Source organism: Neofelis nebulosa, chromosome 5, assembly GCF_028018385.1.
Source record: "Neofelis nebulosa isolate mNeoNeb1 chromosome 5, mNeoNeb1.pri, whole genome shotgun sequence".
NCBI lineage: Eukaryota > Metazoa > Chordata > Mammalia > Carnivora > Felidae > Neofelis > Neofelis nebulosa.
This window is the reverse complement of record NC_080786.1, coordinates 96,786,140-96,800,582: the sequence shown is the minus strand read 5'-3', so window position 1 is coordinate 96,800,582 and position 14,443 is coordinate 96,786,140. Positions and strand designations below refer to the sequence as shown.

At 34.5% G+C, this 14,443-nt stretch overlaps 1 protein-coding gene across 5 annotated transcripts in view; it reads right to left on the bottom strand.

Annotated features, from left to right (window-relative positions):
- LSAMP (limbic system associated membrane protein) overlaps window positions 1-14,443 on the bottom strand; it is a 653,847-nt gene that overhangs the window by 592,034 nt on the left and 47,370 nt on the right. The window lies entirely within an intron of this gene.

Genomic DNA, 14,443 nt, shown 5'->3' with positions numbered 1-14,443 from the left:
TTCCCATTGTTGCTTTCCTCTTCTACAGGATGGTTTTTAATGGTCACTGAAAAATTGACAAAGACAGTGTGCCTAGAGCAAAAGGATATATATTGCTCCAGGCATCCAAATTTACAACATTAACATGACTGTTTCCTAAACGTCACAAGTATGAACTTGAAAACATAACAATAATTTCATGTAAACAGTATTTTTATAAATGTGTTACATCTATTTATATTTTAAAATAGTAGAAGTATTTCAAAGATATGGAATTAGGCATTTTTTCCTGTATTAATTAATTAGACTTCAGGGCTCTGCTGGACAATATTTTGGAGGAAGTGATGAAACTGGATTTGCAAAACTGAATAAAATTCAACGTGGCCATCAGATTCCTTTATAGGAAACAATGCATCATATATGTTATTGACTAACTAAAAAATCATTAAGGATACTTTTTTACCAGATTAATTTCACATCATTTCTTTAAAAAAATTTTTTATTTTTTTTAAAATGGGTTGAACCCATTTTTGAGAGACAGAGCATGAGCGGGGAACGGGAAGAGAGAGGAAGACAAAGAATCTGAAACAGGCTCCAGGCTCTGGGCTATCAGCACAGAGCCCGAGGTGGGGCTCAAACTCACAAACTGCAAGATCCTGACCTGAGCCGAAGTCATACGCTCAACTGACTGAGCCACCCAGGCACCCCGTATTCACATCATTTCTTAAGCAATCCTACCATTTATAATCTTATTGGGAACTTCCATACAAACTTTCCTAGACAGATGGAAGATCTCATCTGTGTTTCAAGAGTTTTGTATTCTCATTCCCTAAAGCCTAGGCCTGAGATACCTCTCCCCTTTGCAAGTACTGAAATTCAACATGTACTTCTAGGCTATTTCAAATCGTGTCTTCTCTTTTCACCCTTTCCTGAAAGTACATCTCCCTTCTCTGAGGTGTCACTGCACCTATGTTTTTTCATCATCCATTTTGGTACTCAAATACTTTGTAAATATACTACATCTACCACTTTGCATTTCTTATTAGTTTTATGTGTCTATCATGTCCAGTCAGATTATACATTTCTAAAAATCACAGATGGTATTTTAGAGTTACCATTTATTTCCTATAGGATTTATCACTACATCCAACATATCTCCATCCTGGATATTTCCCTTGGACTCTAGGCTTCTTTATCCATCTGTCTATTCAATATCACCCTTTGGAAGTCTAATAGGCAAACTTACTACATACAAAACAAACCTCTCAACCTTTTCCCTCTATAATCTGCACCTCACATTGTTTTCACTATCTCAATTTTTGGAAGTACCATCTTTCCAGTTGTTCATGTCAAAATACCTTGGATTCATCTTTCTGTTATACTCCATGTGTCATTTATTATGAAATTATCTCACTTCTCTCAGAACAAATCCAAAATAAGAACACTTCTTCTACTTCCATTGATAACACTTTTGCCAAGCCATCATTATCTCTCTCCTATAATACTATTAAATTTGATAGTGAGTCTCCCTGCTTCCATCCTGCACCCTGCAATCCATTTTCAACGTAGGAGCCAAGAGGTCCTTTGAAAACAAGTCAGACGATGTCACTTACCTCCCTAAAACCCTTCAGTGGCCTCACATTTTAGAGTTAATGTTAAAGTTTAATCAGGATAGTGTTAACATCTTAACAGTGATCTATAAAACCGTACAAACATTCCATTATTTCTTTGACCTCATCTCCTTCCCTTTCCACCATTCACTCCACTCCTCCATACCAGCCTCCTGCCTGCCTATTCCTAAATGTTTACTTATTTATTTCTATTATTATATGTTTCCCACCACTAGAATATATTAACTTCTTGTGGGCAGGGAATTTTGTATATTTTGTTCACATCTCTATTGCCCAGTGCTAGAATATCACAAGGCAAGAAGTATATGCTCAATAATTATTTTGATGATACATAAATGAATGAATAAACAGTCAGGCAAGATAGTCCTACCAAATGCCTGAGTTCTTACAGTATAAAATAAACTGGAATTGCTCTGAACAATATCTCACAGAAAGGGACTACTCAGAGAAACCACACATTTCTCCTTTATCATGGACAGTTGTATGTTTCCACCATGGTTAGAAATAGTAGGCTACAGGCCAAACTCAGACACTGGTTACCTGCATAACCCCAGGAAAGGCATAATACTCTCCTTGACTTGGAGAGTAAATTTGTTATGATGCCTGCCTTTGACCTGAGGAATTTGTATATTGTTTTATAATTTCTTCTCATGCTGTCTTCTCTGTGAATAGAGCTAAAATAGAGCTAAATATCTCTTGTACATAGTATTCTATATCCAGAAGCAGACTTATGATACAGAATTGGTAAATAAAATAGTATTTATCATCCCAAAGTTTATACTCAATGTAGAAAAATGAGTAAAGAACTATGAACCATAAATTTAAAACATAAAATAAAGACATAATTAGCCTTTATAATACTGCATTTTAATCTTGAGATTACAATTATATCCTCAATATACTAACACTAGTTCACAGTATTTGCTCAGTAGATAGTCACTGATCAAAAAGATAGTTAAAAAAAAACATAAATAACTTACTGTTGAGAGTGAGTGCTCATTGACGAGGGGGGTAGAAATTAGGAGACAGAAGATAGTATGAGACAACCAAGTGTGATCAAAAATGTTGTCTTTCTTATTAATTTGACTCTATTATCTCAAACGCTCAATGAGACAGAGAGTTTTAATAATATTTGTTTATTATTTTAACTTTTTGATGTTTATTTATTTATTTGGAGAGAGAAAGAGACACAGAGAAGAGTAAAGAAGGGGCAGAGAGAGAGGGAGAGAGAAACTACCAACCAGGCTCCACTCTGCCAGCACAGAGCCCAATGCAGGGCTCAATCTCATGAATCGCAAAATGAGGACCTGAGCTGAAACCAAGAGTTGGATGCTTACTGACTGAGCCACCCAAGCACCCCAGAATTTTTTATTATTTTAATGAATAAAGAAATAGATGGCTCTTGTGCCATGTAATCCTTGGACAACATGGAAAAATTACTCAAATATGCCTGTGTTTGGAGAAACTTCAGAAATGAGTATTCAAAGAGGGTGAAGAATATTTGATAATTACTAGAATCACAGACAAGGTGATTTAGAAGGTAAGCATCATGAATAATACCTCAGCATAAAAGGACTCTTCATGTTTTAAATACCTAACCAAGACCCAGGTAGGTTGGGGAGGCCTCCCAGAAGGAGTGAAAATTGAGATAAAGACTAAAGGAAGAGTTGGAGTTAGAAGAAGTATTAGAAAAAGAACTGTGAAAGAGAAAATGGCACATTGGAAGACACATAAGGTCAGTGTAGTTCAATTTAAAATGGACTGAAAAGCCAAAGGAAGGCAGAGGTCGGAGATGGTAGGCAGGAATACTTCTAAATGAAAGTAGGGAAGTTGATAAGTAGGGGCAAGATTACAAAGAATTTGTTTGCTTTTGGAAGAAATTTTTAATTTTATTCTAAAAATAATGAACAGCAACTGAAGTATTATAAGAAAGGCAATGACTTAATTAACGTAGAATCATATTTAGTAAACTCTGCCTACAATCTACAGAATAGATTGGACATGCAACACTGAGCACTGAAGCAAGTGGGAGGTTCCTTCAATGATACAAGCAAGAGATAATATAGGCCTGACTATGAGTAGTGATGATAAAGGAGAAAAATAAGGAGATAAAATAGAGAAATGTTGAAGGAGTGAAATTGGCAGGAACTCCCTGAAGAAAACACTAAAAAAGGGAAGAAACATAATGAGGCAAATTGGTTAGGATCAGACAGAGGAGTGGCACTAGAAATGGGCAATCTACAAAACTCCAATTGAGTACTGGTGAAAAATCAGAGACTTTGTTATTACGGAGGGGAAAAAAAATTACCAAGAAATGATAAGAAATGCGGTGGCATTGTCACTAAGCTTCCCAAAAGTTGGGTGCTCTTCCACACCTCACTTGCCAACATCAGTACCATTTCAAGCCACTTCTGATCTTGTTCCTTGTAAATAACACTTTTCTTTTTCCTGAGTGCATATTTTTTCATACTCCACTTTGATTCATTTAGTAATTTGATTCACTTTTCTTCAGGTCTCTGTAATGGTTTGATCCTTCTGTTTTGCCCCCTGTGTATATGCACTAAGTGCCATGGGATGGACCTATAAGCAAATTCTGTCTCTTCATCCTCACCTTTAGAAAGGAATCACTTACGTACAGATGCCCTGAAAGAAGGCCCACTGATGTCAGTGATATAGTTCTGCTTTAGCTTTATTTTTTCTGTGCCAACCCTGGCTTCCAGGATACCTGAGACATAAACAAGGTAAAGGCTTCTCATAAATTATTGGTTACTTAATATCCCTCTGTTTTTTTGCCATATATGTAATATCTCAGAACTTCCATATAACATCCAGGAAAGATTGGTTAGGTAAAGGCTTTTTGCATTGTACTCTACATCAAAAGTGATTTCTTTATGTCACTCTACACCCTCCCTTGATGACTTGATCATCCCTTAGAATCCTTCAAGATTCATGTGTAGTCATCTCTTGCAAACATACCTAACATGCCCTTCTTCTTTTATGCAAAATGAAGTTTTTCTTCCTCTGAATAGCTTAGAGCATAGCAGTTCATACTAATAATTACTTCACTATTCGTGGAAAAAAGACCGGGTAAAGGCTACATATGTTCTGCTAAATAATACCTTATATATACATATAGAGATATATGCACATTTGTTACATACATTTATTAAGTTGCACAAGTCTGTTCACTCTGTAGATTGTAATCCTGAGATCAGAGGCTTGGTCTCATTATTTTTGCATCCTCACTGTCTAGAACGATATCTCATGTATAGTAGGTAGTTAATTTTTTTTTTATGAAAAGAACTAAACTACTTGCTACTCCATGAAGAATCTTACTTCATGCTTTCATTGCCCAATATAGAAAGCCAAAGTAGAAAATTCAACCACTGTCATTTTTCAATAATACACTTCACTCTCTCATTGAAGAAAACATTTGGTGACTCATAGCCTAAAAATACTGTAAAAACAGCTGATATGATTCTATTTTAAAGTGACAATTATGTATTTTATTTGTGATTTCACATGTTAGAACTAAAAAACAAATTTAGGCTAATATGTCTAAGGAACAAACAGACACATAGACTCATTAAGGTACTATTTGTAAGGTACTGTTCGTAATTCTATTAGGAATAATAGAATTTCATTTTTCATTTCACTTTTCATTTAAGAAAGATCTTGACTCTCCCTGAAAATGGTCATCCTATAAAACTGCTGACTGAGGTTAGGCCTGGCTAGGAAAAGCAGAATGTGTACACGTTACTTACACAACTCAAGTGTAAAATCAGCTTGTTTCAATATCTGAATGATTAGAAGAAAAGAAATTGAAACACACACACACACACACACACACACACACACACACATTCCAACATCTTGGTTTAAACAAAAAACTCATTTTGGTCGTTTATACAAAAATCAACTTGATCATGTTACTAAATTAGTTTTCTAATAACTAAAATACTATTTATGGACATTAAGTGAAATTAAAGCTGAATATATATATGAATATATATACATAATTAGACATATATATGTACAATTTAGCTGATTTATTTACAATATACACTACGATTACCTCCAATTTCAAAACATTAAATCTGCTATGTGTAATCCTAGATGCTATAAAACCCCATCTAATGCTGATTATACCTCTATTCAGCAATCTTTGCGTATATGTTGTACTCAGTCATGATACAATAGACATATGTGTGCTTCACCTATGCAGTAAGTACATCTTTATACTTTTCATCTGGTTGAAACCACTCTTATCTACTAGGACTGCTCCCTTATCATCCACCCATGTTTTCACTGTAAGCTGACAATCTCATTGCCCCAAGTCTCTTGTCTCAACTGTTAGCTTATGATCCAGATAAGGACAATCACTGTATCTCATTCTAATGATCACAGTGATTACTACAGAGAAGGCATAAAACCTAAACCAAGTTAATTAGTCTTCTCCAAGGTAGGATGATTAAATAATTTATTGCCCAAACTAGATTTTTTTAGTATAAAAGAATGTTATTAATAGGTATGCTGAGAAATAAGGCTTACAGTCTCCTGGACAATACACAAAGACTAATGATAACCTTCCCAGAGATTTCCTACATGGTGTTGGCATGGAAAGTTTCTTTTCCGTTATGGTTATAAGTCTGTAATTATAGGTGTAAGCCTAGTGCTCCCAGCAACCCTGCAGTCCTCTAATATATGGAAAAGTCAATAAGCAGCACAGAAGAAAGAAGCCGGAAATGAGAAAACATGGAAATAGGAGGTGGATAAAGAAAAAAACAAGAGTGTACAAAAATTAGAAACTTAGATTCCACTGCATCCTGAAGCAATTTTCATTCATATCTGTAGGGACAATTACTTTTTCTAAAGTTAGTAAGAGTTGGGTTTTCTTACATGCAAATCTCTGAATAAATGAGGCATTGTAGGTGATCTACCTCAAGTCCCTTTATTTTACAGATAGGAGACTGAGCCCACACAGGTTAAATTACTTGTCCAACAGTCCAAAATATTTACAAGTAAGCATATAATTCAGGTAATTGTCTTTCCTTCCATTTCTCTTTCTGTATATATGGCTATACACATATATGTCTATATACATATATATACATATACATACATATGCATACTTTGTCTATATATATGTATATATGTATACATACACATACTTTATATATATGCTTATACATATACAGACATATACATGCTTTACATATATATGACTATACATATATGTGGCTCTACATATATAGCCATATATATAACATCTCTCCTATATTACTCTAAATTATTATTTTATTCTTTGTAATGTAAAAGAAATGTATATCTCCTTTAAAGAAAGCTTCATTAACTTCCTATATCCTTTATCCAATGAAAATTTAATAAATGCTTCTAAAATTAACATATAAATAAATATAATGCAGCACTTAACAGTCTACCTCTAATGAGTTTCCTTTGCAATGACAAAAATGGACAGGAACCCAATATTTTCTATACATGTGTACCAATGGGTGAATGTTCCTTATAAAATTTTAATGTCTCCAAACATCCATACTTCTAAAGGCATTAACTATATGCATATGTGAATTACTACAAAACTAGAACAAGAACAACCAGTCAGTTAGAGGTAATTATGCTCATTTGAAAGATGAAAGATATTTCATCTAAGGAACAGCATTTTAAGAAAGTTTTAGAAACATAAAACATCTAGTAGAATGTAATCTCCATGATGACAGACACCATTTCCATCTTAACAACTGCTGTCAAAAAAGATAGAACTAAGGACTGGAGAACTCTCCTTGCATGAATAGTAACAACAGGGGAAGCCAAGTGGGTTAAACATGTGGAGCAAATTCTTGTTTAAAAGGGAGTATATACGTAAAACAGAGTCAGGACAGCGACTTAAGAGGCAGAGGGCAGTGGGGTTGAGATGGAGGATTCGTAAAAAAGATGCTGAGGAGTTGGAGTATGAATAATGGATTTCTACTTCCATAAAAATCACTATAAATACACTGAGTCACCTAAATATGCACCATAGAATTTCCTTTTACAATACATGTTTATTGAATAAATATCTACCATTAATTTTAAATTAATCTGGGAAGTATTAATCCATATATATAAGTATTAAAAAAATTCTTTGATACAAATCATCTCAATTTACAACCTGGAGGACATGCATTAACCAAGTCTACATTAATGAAATTTAGCTAAAAGTCTAATTGAAATGAGTCTATGTGTTCTCAAAAATTTATGGATTGAATATATATACTCTTACTATTTTACATATTTTCTCAAGATTGACATAAATGTCTCTCATACACGATTAGTTAACAACACAAAAACTGTCAAAATTTAAGTTTGGTTTAGAATCATTTACATGTTAAAAATAAGAGATTTATGAAAAAAATATTTTTCACTTAATTTTTATTCACAGTTCAATAAACAAATGGTAAAAGAGTTCACTCTTTGAAATTTTACTGTAGATTTTTAAAAGCAAGAATGAATATTAATATTCTATGAGTTCCATGATTACATTGATTGTAAGTTTATTTTTTCAAATTTTTTTTTAACGTTTATTTATTTTTGAGACAGAGAGAGACAGAGCATGAGAGGGGGAGGGGCAGAGAGAGAGGGAGAAACAGAATCTGAAACAGGCTCCAGGCTCTGAGCTGTCAGCACAGAGCCTGACGCGGGGCTCAAACTCACGGACAGTGAGATCATGACCTCAGCCGAAGTCGAACGATCAACCGACTGAGCCACCCAGGCGCCCCTGATTATAAGTTTTAGATTCAGTTCCTACAAAGTCAAATTTAAGTATCTGGTACTTACGATGTAATAGTGAAAGCTGAAATTCTATTTTTAATTTTTCAGACAATATTAATTTCTGCCTGCCCTACTGAAGATTCTAATAAAGTAAAAATATGCCCAATTATTACTAGGATTAATTGGCCTGAATAGATAGTCATTGTAAATAGCTTGAGGACAGTTCCTGGTTCCTTGCACTGTTCCTTACACAATGTATGCATGGAAAACATGTAACATTCATTGATGGATGAATGCATGGATGGATGGATAATGGGTGGGTAAAAACACATAAGTTGTATAGGTGAAGGAAGACATACTTTCATTATTTTTACAATGATAACAATAATGATAAGAAACTGATGACAAGCAAACTGTATCTTTATAGATCACAAAAGAAATACTCTAATTTCATTGAGTAAAATAAACTTTTTTTCTTCTCATCAACCGACCTCAGATCACATGATTCCAAGCATGAAACAAAATTATCTTTTTTAGATTAAATATCAAAAGTCATGCTTAAAATTAAAGGAGAAATATAGATCATACTTTTACCTAGATTTTTTTTTCTTCTTCTCTTGTATATAGTTTTCAAATATATGCGACATCTATTTCTCTCCCTTTAAAATGTCTCATTCTCTTGTATCCGAGGTGGGTATAATAACGCAACTCATGACTTTAGATAGAACATCGTACAAAAAAAAGGCTTATTAAAAAGAGATGAATCAATGGGAAATAGCAATTAAACACAGATCCAGATCATTTAATTCAGAAGCAGGAGTTTTATATTCAAATAAACGTCGACTATGTCAACGACATAGGTAGACAAATAAATGTTGACTATGTCAACGACATAGGTATTCAAATAAATGTTGACTGTCAACGACATAGGTAGAAAACAAAAAGGAATGTATTTACTTCTTAGAGGTAGGCAGCTCAAAAAGACTCAATGAACAAGCATAGATGAGTGGTGCTGACCACAGTATTTTTATGAGTGGGAGCCCAGAGTAATTTCCCACTCTTAACAACAGGGCTGTCTGCGTTGCAGTTTGGGGGTGTCTTATATCCTGTTATATTACACTATCAAAGTTGCAGGAATTGCGGATGCTATGCTATTACCTTCTAGACAGACAGGCTACTAAATTATTTGTATGGGGAAGATGAACCATTCACTTATCTTCCTGATATGGGCAGATGATAGGTGGGCACTGTCTAGGAGACAGACAGTGGTGGGGACTTCTCTATCTAGATTGCAAAAATGCTACCCTTTGAGATGTTTTATCTAACACACTGATGGTAATAAATACATCAGGAATATGAAATGTTTCCAATATGATAAATAATTAGAGAGGAGGTGTTACATCTTAACTTTAAATGAACAAGTAAATAACATGCAAAGCTCCCTTAAAATGAGCACTTTTATGATGAACAAGAATGATAATAATAAAATAAGAAAAAGGAGAATTTTTAATAAGTCTCAAATATTTAGATCTATAAGGCTCATAAGAGGTGGTATAGATTAATCATTTTCACCCCCCTCAGGTGAAGATACTGAACCCACAGATATTAAAAATGTACTTAATAAATGACTGAGAAGTAGAATCCACCCTTCTGATCTGTCAAGAAGGATGTATGTAAATCATAGTAAGGAGAACAGAAAAAAAAAAACTATATAAAGTTGGATAAACTAGAAAAAAAATTAAAATTTGTTATTACTGTTCTTGCCCAGAAAATTATCTGGCAAAAGCTTTATGAGACTTCTGGGTTTTCCCTACATTCACTTTGTGGCAAACCCAAATAGGATTTTCTCATGGCAGTTAAATATCTCTTTTTATACAGTAAAATGTTGGCTTAAGAGTAACTTGTTCTGCGAGTGTTCTGCAATACGAGGAAACATTTCTACTAAATTTTTACTTGATAAACTAGTGATGTCTTGCAATTTGAGTAGTATATGATGCTGAACATCACATGATCACAACTGAGCCAATGCTTCTTAAAATTCACTTTGATCTACGAGTGCTTTGGATTAGAAGAAGCATGTTTCTGGAATGAGTTATGCCTGCAAACCAAGGTTTTACTGTACTTTCTTTTAGTTCTGGCTAAGACCCATAAATATACATCTGCAAAACAAAAACAAAAACAAAAACAAAGTCAACAAAGGACATAGTATCCAAAATTCCTTCCTTCTTGGAATAATGATTTACTTAAGGTTTAGGGGATTCTGGGAATATACAACATGAATGAAGGAATACAGGCCATGAATCCCAATAATGAATAAATTAACATACAGAGAGATATATCCAAACAGCCAAATTTTTCTATGCCTTGTCACACTATACACACAAGTTAAAGTCAATAATATAAAGTATAGCCTATAATCAGTAAGTGGCATCAAAGGGTTATTAGGTTTAAATTCTTGAAGGCATGACTTTCTTTCAGGAGGAATGGTATCATTATGAATACATTTTTGGCTATGTCCTTCTTGATCATGCCTCACTAAACCCCCTGTATTATAGTACTGGCATAAATTCACTTCTTCCCTTTCCTATTTTTATTGATATTTGCACATCTTTATCTTCCCATTTCTTTGCATCTTCTTCCCATTCTTTGATTAGGGGTTGGGTAGAAAATGTTTACTACTACAAGAGCAAAAATGGCAAATTTAAAAAGTATTCATTTTTCTTCTCAAATGGTGTACCTCCTCCTGTTTCCTTCTACTCTGCACCTTATAGTAAAAGGCAAAAACTAAAATAAGTGGTCATATTTGGACATACATTAGGAAGACAAAATAGAGAAAACCACTGAGATTGACAGTAAAGATTAGTAAACAGTGAAGTAGAATATATACATATAAAGAAAAGCAAGATGAAGATTCAAAAGGTAAAAACGTGAAAAACAGTTATAAGAAATTGTGGGGGGGGAAAGGATATACAGAAAGAAAAAGACAAGTGATGGCTCTTTTTAGCAATTCTTAAGCCACCTGTCTTTGCTTCTCACAGCAGCTGCTGTAAGATTTTGAAAAGAATTAACTTTCTGCCTTAACTAATTGAGATTTTATTTAAATTTCAAGTTCTTTAAAAAGACTGATAAAAAAAAAAATAGCCAGGCATATCTGCCTGTAAAGGGAACTCACAGTACATTCCCATCAGTTCATCATCCATTCATGTATCCCTCTCTCTATTCATCTTCCATCCAACTTGTCTATACCAATACATTATTTATGTATGTGTCTTTCCAACCATGCATCCATCAAACACCTATGTGAAGCAGATACAGGGAGACCATTCTCAACAAAGCAGAAACAGCTTTGCCATTTGATGCAGAAATGTGAAGGTAATTAAAATTAAAGCCAAATTTAAAACGCCCTAGTATACAACAACTGATGACCCTTAGTTGAATCTTAATATGATTATTGTAAATCTTAAATAATGCTGATTCTCAATGGTAGCAAGCCTTTGAGGGATATCCATGCAACTTAGTTGTTTTGTTTTATTTATTTATTTTTTTTAATTTTTTTTTCAACGTTTTTTTATTATTTACTTTTGGGACAGAGAGAGACAGAGCATGAACGGGGGAGGGGCAGAGAGAGAGAGGGAGACACAGAATCGGAAACAGGCTCCAGGCTCCGAGCCATCAGCCCAGAGCCTGACGCGGGGCTCGAACTCACGGACCGCGAGATCGTGACCTGGCTGAAGTCGGACGCTTAACCGACTGCGCCACCCAGGCGCCCCGTTTTGTTTTATTTTGTTTTGTTTTGCTTCATTTTCCCAGGAAGGATACAACAAGACTATATTCTCTATATTCAAGTTTTTGTCTGAATGCTTACATTATGAGAAAGCTGTAAGTATAGGCCAAGGATTTGCACAAAAGCAAATGGTCACTTATGAAGGCAAGTTTGGGCTTGTTCCATCTTAGGATACTGTTATTTATTGTTCATGCAGTACTCTTACTACTATGGTACATGATTTGCATGCTTGATTTGCCCTGTCATATAATTTGATGAATTTACATGGTAGCATCTATAAATTGAGCATGACAAGAGCAATCCAGAAGACAGTGACTATTAAGCCCTGCTTCCCAGGTGGACACCAATGGTATGAACTCCAGATCCACCGATCATTCAACAGGGAAACTCATTCTAGTGACAGTCTCCTAAACCATAAACGTCTAGGAAAACAATTAAACTGTAAACAAGTTTAATTAAAAAATATTAAAACAAACTATTATATATATGAACCATGGGAGATAAGAAGGTAAATATTGGAGTCTGATGGAAATTCATTGAAGAGTAGCCTTTGAGGTAACCATTACACAAACTTCTTGCTATAATACTTCTCATACACTAATTAGAGACAAAACATGTACTCTGAGAAATATATTCTTGGGAGAAATCTTAAAGAAAAACACACCAAATAATATTCATGTTTTCCTTTTTACACATATCTGTGTCATTTAACTTTTATATACTAAGTATATAGTTTATAATTGGAAAATGTGATTTATATAAAAAGTTACACTTATAAAATGGTAAAAGATAATGTAAGTTGATAAATGGATGGATGAGGCATTTATGAATACTATGTGAATGTTATAGAAATGCAGAAAGAATGTTTTCTTCCTTTGGAGAAATTCACTAAACTAGAGGATTTACTTAGCATAGACAAACCTACAATGTGTAACTTCCAAAATGAAATCTGAATGGGGAGGGATATTTAACATCTTTTTATTTTTGGCATTTTATGCTGAGAAAAAACAGTGGGTATTGAGTTTCTTCTGCCTATGAATTTAATGACACCTGAAGGACTAATGCAGAGTTTACATTAATGTTTAACATAGTGAGAAACATCCTATCTTGACTATGGGCATTGCAAAGATAGGCGTAGCAAAAATAGTTGTGTAATCCTCACAGCCATGATGCATGATAAATATCATTTTACCAAGTTTACGGTCTCAGAGAGGTTAGAGAGATTGCACAACATCTAACAGCTAGTAAAGTGGTTGAGTCAATCTGACTCCAAAGTCAATGGTCTTTGCATCACACCAGGAGCATAACTGTATAAAGGCAATAACAACGGGCAATTGGAAAATAAATTTGTTTACTGATTCTCACTTAAGTAATGTCTATTAAAGCATGAATTATTCTTTGCTATGGTTGTAAATAGTCTTTTTCTGGAGAGTGTTCCTCCTTAAGTATGTGCTCCAAGGCCTACCCAGAGAGACCATAGTCAGAAGACATACATTCTATTCCCAGGACTGCTGCTGAGTCCTTTGCATTGCAGAAATGGGGGGAGGGGGAAGTGTTTTACCATTCTTATACATTGGTTTCTCCATATGCACACCAGAGATCATATCTGCCTCCTACTTCCCTCAGAGATGTGTTGGGAGCTCTACTGAGTTATCATGTGTAAAGCTCTTCAGGTTTCTTGGATGAGAGATGCTTTTAAGTACAAAGCTTTAAGTTATCATTGACATTGTTACGAGACACAGTAAAAGCTTAACAACCAGCTGTTTGTTTAAGCATTTTCCCTCTAGTTCCTTCAGGCACAATGTAAAACAGGTGTGGACAAAGCATAGTTTTTCAGGCCAAATTTGGTGTAAAGGCACTTTACAGTGACCTCGGTCATCTTCCTCTTTACTGATGAGGAATATCTCAGGGAGATGAAACAACTCATTAAGTAGTTGTTTTGCTTTGTTTTGTTTTGTTTTATCAGCACTAGGAAGCTGCTTTGCATGCTGGGGTCTGTAATTTTCACTCATCATTCCTCTCTTTTAAAGATGAAAGTTAAAATTCTCTGCTCCAATTTAAACCTATGGGAAACTGCTCTGGTAATCTGGAAAAATAAAGACAACAAGTAGAATCAGCCCCCTCCATTTGTTCCTTTAGAAAGGGCACTACTTAAGACTGGGAGGATGAGCAATACATCCATTGTTATGCTGATGTCAGGTCTGAAGCACTTTTCCTGCCATCATTTAATTACTCTATATCAATATATAAATACAAGGAGACAACCAAAGATGAGGTAGGT